Source organism: Amblyomma maculatum, chromosome 9 (assembly GCF_055883805.1).
Source record: "Amblyomma maculatum isolate TAMU_Amacu chromosome 9, ASM5588380v1, whole genome shotgun sequence".
NCBI classification, from domain to species: Eukaryota; Metazoa; Arthropoda; class Arachnida; order Ixodida; family Ixodidae; genus Amblyomma; species Amblyomma maculatum.
The window spans coordinates 100,501,402-100,512,898 of NC_139352.1; the positions used below are offsets into that span (position 1 = coordinate 100,501,402).

Below are 11,497 nucleotides of genomic sequence, written 5' to 3' on the forward strand. Positions count from 1 at the left end.
GGGATCGGTCTTGTCGCCCCTGCTCTTCAATCTGGCCCTCCTGCCCCTGCCCGGTCTACTCAAGCAAATCGAAGGCGTGGACCATGCGTTCTACGCCGACGATATTACGGTGTGGACAGCTCGAGCCGGTTCTGATGCCTGGATGGAGGAAGCCTTGCAGAAGGCGGCAACAACCGTGCACGAGTACGCAAAGTCATGCGGACTGAGCTGCGCTCCCCAGAAATCAGAGTTGCTTATTATCCAACCGGGAAAATCCAAGAAAGAGCTGCCGCCGAACGTGATCGTCACCATCGACGGAACGGCTATCAAGCCAACACAGCAGATTAGGATCCTCGGCCTACTACTTCAGGCCGACGGGAAGGCACACGCCGCCGTCACAAAGATCAAAACTACAACCGAACAGATACTCAGTATGATCAGAAGGGTATCTAATAGAAACCGAGGCCTCAAAGAGGACGATGTCATGCGCCTGATACGCGCATTCGTCGTGTCACGGGTTACCTACTCCGCCCCCTATCTCCAGCTGACGAAGGCGAATAGGGACACCCTAAACACGATGCTTCGTAAGGCAACGAAGCAAGCACTGGGCATTCCCATATACTCGTCCATACAAAGACTGCTGGACATGGGTGCCCACAACACGGTGGAGGAGCTCATTGAAGCCCACCTCTCTAATCAGAGAATCCGGCTCAGTCATACGAAACACGGACGAGCCGTCTTACGCAAGATAGGATGGCAGATTGAGCCAGTACCCCTCAAGGAAGCCCTTCCGGAAGACTGGAAGACGGCCATTCAGACCAAACCCCTTCCCCGGAACATGACGCCGGGCAAGGACGACGAGAGGCGCACCGCGCGGGCCAAAGCCATAGCCCGAAAGCTGGAAGAGAACCCCAGGGTCCTCTACGCGGACGCCTCGCTCCGAAAACACAGTGACCGTGCAGCAGTGGTGGTTACGTCAAAAGACAGGCTGATCGTCAGCGCGTCCATAAAGACAACAGACGCCGCAGTTGCAGAAGAAGCGGCCATGGCCCTCGCACTCGCACAGCCGAGCGTGGACACCGTGGTTACTGACTCAAAGACAGCCTACAGAAGCTTCCGCAGAGGGGTAATATCCTCCGCGGCCCGAGCCATTCTATCCAAGTGCAAGCCTCCGGGAAGAGCTATAGAGCTCGTGTGGGTCCCGGCTCACTCGCAGGTAGCAGGCAACATCATCGCAGACTACCATGCCCGAGAAATGTCAATCCGGGGCGAGAACGAGCCGGAAGAGCTACCGCATCCGGTTACCAGCTTTCGGGAAATTACAAGTATGTACCGAGAGGAAAGGTGCAGACTGCCAGAACCGCACCCCAAGCTCACCAGGCAACAACAGACGATCCTGCGCCGAGCGCAGGCGGGATCGCTTGCGCATCCCGTATTGATGAGCCGCATGTACCCTGCGGAACACGACATGCTCTGTCCTTTTTGTAAAAAAGAAAAGGGCACCCTGCCGCACGTTTTGGCAGAATGCAAACAACTCAAAACCCCCCCTCCTCCTCTTCCCGCCAACACCCCCAATCCCCAACCCCTTGAGCGATGGGAGACCTTGTTGTCCAGCCCCGCCCTATCGATCCAGCTCGCACTGACAGACAGGGGCCAGGAGCTGCTGGAAACATATGGGTCCCGCAACTAGGGAACCACCCCGTCTGGTGCAAGCATGCACCATCGAATTATTTCGGGCTTAATAAATGTTGATTCCTCCTCCTCAGCCAGTACTACAAGTTCACCAACTTCGACGTATATTCATACAGACAACGGCCTTAACACGGATACTCTCACCAGACTAACTTACACAACACATCAGATCACGCGCCTAATCAAACGTATAGCCAACAAGCACCGTGGAATGCGCGAGCATGGCCTCAGACGCTTAGTACAGGTATTTATTATAAGCCGCACTATTTACTCGCTTCCGTATTTATATCTAACAAAAACAGACAGACAACGTGGATGTTCCCATCCGACAGGCTTATAAGGCAGCCCTCGGCTTACCTAAACGCACCCCAACCTATCGACTCTTAGGCATGGGAGTTCACAACACCCTCAGTGAACTGGTGGAATCCCACCTCATCGCCCACTAGGACGGCTCTCCACTACCCCAACTGGTCGCCACATTCTTTCCTATCTCCAACTTAGGCCATTAGGCATGCCCCTCCTGTTGAAACGTATGCTGTTCCAAAGACAGTCCGCAATCACCTCATTGTCCATCCACTTCCTAAAAACATGCCTCCCCTTCATAACCAGGCCAGACGGAAAGCGAGAGCACGTGCCCTACCCAGATCACATGCGAACGAACCCGACACGGTTTTCGTGGATGCCGCAGAATATCCACATCGCTCAACTTATGCAATATGCGCGGTATTCAGCCGCTTCGATTATAACACATCAGCCTCTATCATTGCCCGAACGTCCGTAGAAGCGGAAGATACGCTATAGCCATCGCGATAATATCTTCCACTGCCACATGTTATCCTCAGCGATTCTAAAACTGCCATAAAAAATTTCGCCCGGGACCAGCTACATGCTGCCTCTCACAAGATTTCACAACACTCCGACCCATACGACTTGTCTGGGTACCAGCCCATTCGGGCAACCCCGGTAACGAAGCGGTCCATTCTGCTGCTCGAGCATAGGTCGACCGAGCAACTGATACCGAGGACATAGGCAGCGCCAGAGGAAGACTGGGATACCTCACTGCGGTCAGCGGACCTGGCCAGACTGAAGATTGTCGTCAGTCGATCGGGCCGCATATGTCATGGATTAACATCACATGATCGTTTAGATCGCGAGTGTGGTCGTGCGGAGACCCAGGAGGCCTGCGTGCCTCGAATTCTTCGTATAATAGTTTTCCTCCTCCTCCTTACAACAGATCGATGTCAGCACATGTTATATCCCCAGGTGGTCGAATTACTCTAGAGCCCTTACTACGGCACCCCTTTCTTTCTTTCTGCTTTCACTCCCACCTTCCCGCTTTCCTTATGGTGCGGTCCAGGTGTCCACAGAACAAGTGTGACAGATACTGCGCCTTTCCTTTCATGTGAACCAATTATCTTTAACGTAGCCATCTTGAATTTGAGAAAGGAAGGCGTACTATAATTTTGGGCGGACACCACGGAATGGCGGACGCCCACACTTAATAAGGTCAAAGTCACACTGCCTTTTGAAGGTCAAGCGGACTGAAAGGTTGACCTTGGCTGATACATGGCGTAGTGAAGCTATTGGCTCAATAATGCAATACAGCTGCATGATATCGAGCCAGAATCCTAAGCGAAACGGACATTTTGCGGGCAGAAAGCAGATTTATACCATGTAAATGCCAGGCTAATAATGCCTTAGACACTAAAACACAGGATGGAAGGCAGCCGTGTCTAATCTCGGACTTCGAGAACCGGGAACGTCGAGTGGACACGGCAGCACTGCCGTGATGATGTCACCTCAAGTACCTTTTTTTGTGCAGGTTTGCGCATCGCTCCTGATCCTAGTCTCCGACACACCGACAGTTATAAAGGCCGTCGGACAGCAGCAATCTTATTCCCCAGCTGCGATCAACGAAACGCTGTGGCGGCTTCCTGGATTTATCACCGATGCCTCTCGCCGTGAACCAAGTATGGACGATCATCGCCTCGTGGAAAACGTCCTCTGCGCACCTTCGACGAGCACAGTGACATCACACCACCAACATACGTCACGGAGCCTGCCGGCTATAAATCTGCTGCCCCGACCAACGTTCACCAGTGGACACGGCAGCACTGCCGTGATGATGTCACCTCAAGTACCTTTTTTGTGCAGGTTTGCGCATCGCTCCTGATCCTAGTCTCCGACACACCGACAGTTATAAAGGCCGTCGGACAGCAGCAATCTTATTCCCCAGCTGCGATCAACGAAACGCTGTGGCGGCTTCCTGGATTTATCACCGATGCCCCTCGCCGTGAACCAAGTATGGACGATCATCGCCTCGTGGAAAACGTCCTCTGCGCATCTTCGACGAGCACAGTGACATCACACCACCAACATACGTCACGGAGCCTGCCGGCTATAAATCTGCTGCCCCGACCAACGTTCACCAGTGGACACGGCAGCACTGCCGTGATGATGTCACCTCAAGTACCTTTGTTTGTGCAGGTTAGTGCAAAAAGATACGGTTTTCGTAGCGATCACCTATGTCTAGTTGTGCTGCCATGTCCACAAGTACTGCTTGGTTGTGTCAACGACTGTCTTTCATTGGTATGCATGCTGCTGAAGCTTTCAGGGGATGTAGAGGAAAACCCTGGGCTTGTTTCAGAAGCTATCCTAAATGAAATTCTCAAAACTAAAAAAAATATTGGCCGCAGTTACTATTATTCAAGAAAAACAAACATCGTCTGAGGCAGGTATAGTGAAAATGCAAACAAGACTCGATTCCATCGAAGCGAAGCTCGTGGTCCTAGAGGAATCCCAAATAAGGCTATCTAATATTGAGACTACTGCGAGTGATCGCCAGGCGGAAATCGCTGCACTAGCTAAACAACTTGATGGCTTGGAAAATCAGTCCCGGCGGAACATCCTGATTGTAAGAGGTATACTGGAAGAAGAAAATGAAAACGAAGAAACATTGCTGAGAATAGTAAACGACGAAGTTTTTGAGGTAAAACTCGGAGACAGAGAGAGAGAGAGAGAGAGAGCGAGAGAAAACTTTTAATGAGCATAATAATCGGTAGGAATTCGCAGGAGCTGGGTGGTTGGTGCCCCTAGTCCAGGGCTCCGCTAGCAGCAGCTGACTTGCGGACTAGCTGGATAATCCAGGCTTGCTGGTCCAGGTTGTCGCTGGTCAGGGCCGCCTCCCACTGCTCGTGTGTCGGGCATGGCACTAGTAACGTTGGGTCAGGTTTGTCCTGGCATTCCCAAGAGATGTGATAGAGTGTGGGGCTTGCACCGCACCAAGGACAGTAACTCGTGTATTTTGTTGGGCTTATCTTATTTAAAATGTGAAGATTAGGGAATGTGTTTGTTTGTATTTTTGTGCAGTCTATAGCGTCCGAGGAAGGAAGTTGTTTGTGTGGTGGTGAGAAAATTCTTTCTAACCGTAGGTGTTCCAGCATGTCGCCGTAGGGTCCTAGGAGAGGGGTGGGGTAGGGATGGGGATCCGCCCAGTTTGTGAGAGCTCGGGCTATATCATTCGCTACCTCATTTCCTTCTAGGCCTTCGTGTCCAGGTGTCCATGTAATTGTGTGCGTCTGGGAGATGGAACGTAATATTGCACACGCTCTTCTGTGAGGTTTTCCGGCCAGGTAGTCCCTGCAGGCTGGTTGGGAGTCCGTCACTACGTATGATGACTTCTTTTGGTTGTCTTGTGTTTTAATGGCGATGGCTATTGCCAGCGATTCCGCTTCCGCAGGATCCTTGGCTTAGATCGAAGCCTGAATAATTGGCCTCTTCTTGTGGTCAACTGCAGCTATTGTGAACCTGCCAGGCTCGCCGTACGCCCCTATGTCCACGTAGACAACTTCCGCGTCTTTAGACAATTGTTTTTCCAATGATTTGACTCTGGCTTTCCTTCGAACCTTCTGTAACTCATGGTGCATGTGCTTGGGTATCGGGTTCACATAGATGTTGTTTCTTGTGGATGTCGGAATTTGTGATTTGACCTCAGAAGTTCTTAGTGCCTGCCATAGCCCTAGTTTTGACAGGATTTCCCTACCCGCCTGCGTTGTTGTTAGGCGTTGTTTCTGACTCTCTAGAACCGCCTCCTTGAGCTCCTCGAAGTTGTTGTGCACTCCGAGTGCCCAAAGACGGTCCGTTGATGCTGTTGGCGGGAGGTTTAGGGCCGTTTTATAGGCTCCTCTTATGATAGTGTCAATGGCCCTTTTATCAGTGATTCTAATTTCGTGATATGGGAGCCCGTAGGTAATCCTGCTAATGACTAGGGCTTGTACAAGGCGGAGGGTGTCCTCCTCCCTCATCCCTTTCCGGTGCCAGGTCACCCTTCTAATCATTCTGGAAATTTGGTTGACTGTGGGTTTGAGTGTTTTGATTGTATAATACACTCTCAAATTGCTTTGCAACCACAGCCCCAAAACTCTGATCTTGTCCTTCTCTTGAATTGTCTGGTCTCCTAGAGAGAGCTGAATTTCTCCTGGGGACTTGTAATTTATTCTGTGTAGCCTGATAAGTTCGGATTTTTCTGGGGAGCATTGAAGACCGCTCTCCCCGGCAAATTCCTCGACTAGGTCTGTAGCGGCTTGCAGAGCTTCTTCTTTTTATGCCAATGATCCCTGAGTAGCCCAGATGGTGATGTCGTCCGCGTATAAAGTGAAGCCAATATCATTGCGGGTCAACAGTTGTTTGCTAAATTTATCATTGCTATGTTAAATAGCATTGGAGAGATTATAGAACCCTGCAGTGTACCTTTGTTCGGCATTGGTACTTTTGGTGATCGGATCTCTCCAATTCCTATGGTGGCTGTGCGATCTGAGAGGAAAGCCTTCACGTATTTGAAGATTTTCGCCCCGCAGTTGATATTGTTTAATTCGTGCAATATGGTTTGGTGGCCAATGTTGTCGAATGCTCCTTTGAGATCTAGTGCCAGAGTGAAATTTTCGCCTTTTCGGGGTATGGTGTTGATGACTTCTTCCCTAATCTGGAGGAAAGCATCTTGCGTGCACAGTCCCTTGCGGAAGCCCAGCATGCAGGAAGGAAAGATGTTGTTTTCGTCGATGTAATGTAAAACTCGGAGAGAAGCTAAATACCACTGAGAGAATACACCGTCTTGGTAAGTTGTCTCCGGGAAAGCATCGCCCAGTTATCCTTAGGATTGGTGATTTTAGGGAAAAAACTAAGATTATGAATAATTGCTACAAGCTTAAAGGAGGGCAAATAAGCATTTCAGAAGACTATTCTAAAAGAGTGCATGATATACGGAAGAACCTCTGGAATTCCACTGTAGACGAAAGGAAAAATGGGGCCAAGGTTAAGATGGTATTCGATAAGATGAAGGTGAACAAAATCCTTTACGCCTGGGACGAAACTACGAAACAAAGGTACAAATGTCATACCTCTTCTGGGAGTAGCGATTGACGCAGGAAAACAGTATCAAAACCGTTTAAAGTCATAAATGTTAATGCCAGAAGCATATTAAATAAAATTGTTGAATTAGAAAGCATAATCATAAAATATGAACCAGACATAGTAGTAGTCACCGAAACATGGCTGCATAGGTATATAATCGACATTGAAGTTACTCCTCCTAGCTATAAAATAGTGAGAAAGGACCGAGAAGACAGAGGTGGGGGAGTTGCATTAATTATCAAGGACAACATAGCTTTTTCTGCACTTCCAGATGTAAATGGCGTAGAAGCGCTATGGGTCAAAATAAAACTAGATAAACAAACAGTCTTCATCGGGGGTGTTTACAGGGCCCCAAATGCCCCGGTAGACGTTTTGGTAAATCTGCAAACATTTATGGACTCCTACCTGCCTCACGATAGTAGGATGCTATTATTGGGAGATTTCAACCTACCCGGCATTGACTGCTGTTCGAAATTACCCGGAACACGAGAAGTGCTTAGTTGTGAGCAGTTACTTGATTTGACTTTTTGTCATAATTTAGTTCAAGTTGTATCTGATTGCACAAGGATATGTACTACAACGTCATCTATACTGGATTTGATTTTTGTTTCTGAACGTATACAAACCTCTCTCTGTGAATGTGAGATCTTGGATGGCTTGTCCGATCATAGGATGGTTTTGTTATCCTTAAAGGCATCACCAGATTCCACAGGTACTTTGTCCAAAAAATATTTCTTTAATTTTCATGACGCTGATGATGCAGCTGTGATTGACTGTCTCGATTATTCATATGAAGATTTTGTGCAGCTGTATGACTCTGATGCTAGTACTGACCAACTATGGGAATTCTTTTCGGAATTAGCAGAGCGGTGCCTTAATCAGTTTGTTCCTAAGAAATTTAAGAGCACCAATAAAACGAGTCCCTGAATAACTAGAGACATTCTTCATTTCAAACGAAGAATTAAACGTAAACGTAAGGCTTCCTCACACAACCCAAACCCCGAAAATAAACTTTGTATTCGCTACACGAGCCAGGATTTAAAGAGACTTCTTAAGGAATCAAAAGACAGATTCTATAATGTGACGCTCACGAAATTTCTTCGCGAGTCCCCTGGTAAATTTTGGCGCTATATAAATCCGTCAAAGGTTCTGCACCATGCTGAGACCGAGGAAAACGCCCATAAACATGCCGAAAATTTTAATGTATATTTTTAATCTGTTTACATACGTGATAATGGTGTACTGCCTCCTTTTAATGCTGAAACTGAAAGGCCTCCTATTACTGACTAACAAATTGATGAGCAAGGTGTTCTAAACCTGCTATTACATATTGACATCAAGAAAAGCCAAGGTCCAGATCGTATCCCTAACGAGTTTTTATATAGGTACGCTGAATGGGTATCTAAATACTTGACCAAAATATTTCAGTCTTCTTTTACTAGCGGATGCTTCCCAACTGACTGGAAGCGAGCAAAAGTTATACCAGTCCATAAAAGCGGAAATAATTCTGCTAGCAATTATCGCCCAATCTCGCTCACTAGTAAAGTTTCGAAGTTGCTTGAACATATCATATCTAAACACCTGCTCAACTACCTCGACCAGCATGATATCCTGTATTATCGCCAGCATGGCTTCCGAAAGGGACTGTCCACAACTACCCAACTGATAGAAATAGTTCATGACCTCGCAGAAGCAATAAATTCACGTGGTCAAACAGACATTATCAAATGCTTTCGCAAAGTCAAGGTATATAAAGTTTCACACCAAAAATTGTTATATAAGGTTAATGCGGTCTTTTAAAATCAAACACTCATACAGTGGTTTTCCGCGTATATATCCTCTCGTGAACAGTATGTATTTGTTAGAGGTTGTGAATCTAGCATTCTTCCTGTTGCTTCTGGTGTGCCGCAGGGTACCGTTTTAGGCCCACTCCTCTTTCTCATCTTCATTAATGATTTGCAAAGTAGCATTGATGTTCCAATAAGACTGTTTGCTGACGACTGCGTGATGTACAGTAGCGTAAATACGATTGATGATCAGATTAAATTAAATTTAAACCTACAAAGAATAGTCAATTGGTGTAACGACTGGCAGATGGAGTTAAACTTGAAAAAAGTCTGTGTTCAAGTCAGTAACTAGGACAAAGAATGTTCTTAATTTAAATTATCAAATAAATGGTTACATGCTCGAAAGAGTTGATCAGTATAAATACTTAGGCTTAACTTTTACATCAGACCTACGATGAAATACCCACATTGAAAATGTCATCTCCAAAGCTTTTAAAACACTATGGTACCTGCGGCGCACAATGCACAGTGCTACCCCGGATGTAAAGTGCCTGGCTTACAAAACCCTAGTCAGACCAATTATCGAATATGCCAAAGTAGTATGGGATCCTCACACAGCAACTAACATTCACAAGCTAGATAGGATTCAGTGGCTCGCTGCAAGGTTTATATATAATAAATACCGCCGTAACCATTCTTCAACAGACCTCTGCCAACAAGCCCAACTACCAATGTTGGAAAGCAGAACCAGGTATGAAAGACTAAAAACTCTTTACCTCATTATCAATAATTATCTAAAAATTAATAAATCAGACTACTTTGAGATCAAAACTAATGAGACATCAAGGCATCGTCATAGTAGGTTCATTCCATTGCAGGCTGCAAAAAATGATTGCTTCAAGTTATTTTCCGCGAACTTGTAAGGATTGGAACTCTCTTCCAGATTCTGCTGTTCGATCATCATCATTATCTGAATTTGTACGTCATTTAGAAAATTTCATCTATGGCACTACCACAGGGTGATGAGGTTCTATTGCTGTTGTGTAGGATGGCTGTTGTTCCGATTTCTGTGTAATTCATTTTTGTTTTGTTTGTGTGTGCATTCAGAGACAATTTTTGATTGACTATTGATTTTCATCGTGTTCTATATTGTTCATTTTTTCGTTTTGTATTTTCCACTCCTGTTACAGCCCCTTATGGTGGCTGACAGTATTAATAAATGAAAAATGAAAAAAAAAATGAAAAGTATGGAAGACAGCCGCGTCCAAGCTCAGACCTTGAGAACCGGGAAGTCCTCTTTGAAAGAGCGTGGGCGGCTGCTTAAGCCAACGGAAACCCGGACTATAGGCTTCCAAAGCACCGTTGAGCGGCGCTGCTGCTCCTGACAGGGAGCGCCATCTCTGACAGAAAAATAGAAACTGGGGATACACGCGGCGGCACCACCTAGGCATGCCGTGCAAGTTCTGTCCTTTCGCTCTCTCTCTTCCGCGCACGTGCAGACGTCTCGCGCTGCTTTGTCGCGCGGATAGAAAAGCACACACTGGACGCCACCGGCTCAGCTCGCTGCTTTCACGGCGTGCGCCGTACTCTTTCTCTCGCACGAGCACGCGCCTTGACGCGCCCCAGCAGGCGCTCCGCGACATGCCACCTGCATTACGTCTTGATTGGGCAACATGACGCGTATTTCCATGAAGGATACTTAATTATAGGCGGGAAACTTTTTATTCACGTCTGCACGGCAGAAAACAGACGGCGATGAGTAAATATTGATTGTGAATGAATCCCATGTTAGCAAAAACGTAGGAAGTGCATCTCGAGGTAAGTCCGCTATGTAATTATATTGTCGTATATAATATGTTTAAAAACTCCTAAGTATCATCAGTACTGTGAATTAAAGTGGCCCGCTCGTTGACCATCGTTTTAGCCTGTGGCATGCGATCTATATACGGATCTGTTTTTTATTATTACGACGTTACCAAAGCAAATCTTGCAGTAGAAGAATAAGTATATAGTCCGAACGAGGTGTTTCTTTAAAGACAAGAACGCTAGCAATCTTATCAGCACATGCGTGCTCCGTGCGCTGCACGCAACATAACCGGCACGCTGGCTCGGAAGGCAGGTGAAATCCAAGCTTTTACTACATTGTGTTTGATTTCAGTTCTTATTAAATGGTTGTACTTCATTTATGATATTTGATTTGCACTCACGAACCCTGCGACGCGAATGGGGTGCTCCGTGCCAGTAGTGTCAGTCGAGCCATAGCTAGGATCACTTTTGTACTGCACGTCCGACATATCTTCATTAATAATAATAATAATAACTAACGCCACCCCCGAAAAAGAAAAGGCCTCGTTCCTAGATATTTTCTTGATCAATCTAAAACCTAAAAATGAAAAGGCAGCTGTGGACACATAGGGCACATTCACACATCAGTGTCAATCGCGGACGTCACATCTGTTGATTTGGTTGCTTGCAGAGCCCTCACAAAGCAGGGAGAAAGCACAGAAAATCGGCAAAACTAGACACGCGGGGAGCGAAGAGCAGGATAATCTTCCATCCTCTTCACTTTTTATGCATAGTGTTAAACCACTGTACTTTTTGATGCCTCTCCAAGCCGTCTTTGTCAACTG

General features: G+C 46.8%; 1 pseudogene; it reads left to right on the plus strand.

Annotated features, from left to right (window-relative positions):
- The first annotated feature begins 3,975 nt into the window (after window positions 1-3,975).
- Window positions 3,976-7,089, plus strand: LOC146180040 (uncharacterized; annotated as a pseudogene).
- The last annotated feature ends 4,408 nt before the right edge of the window (window positions 7,090-11,497 follow it).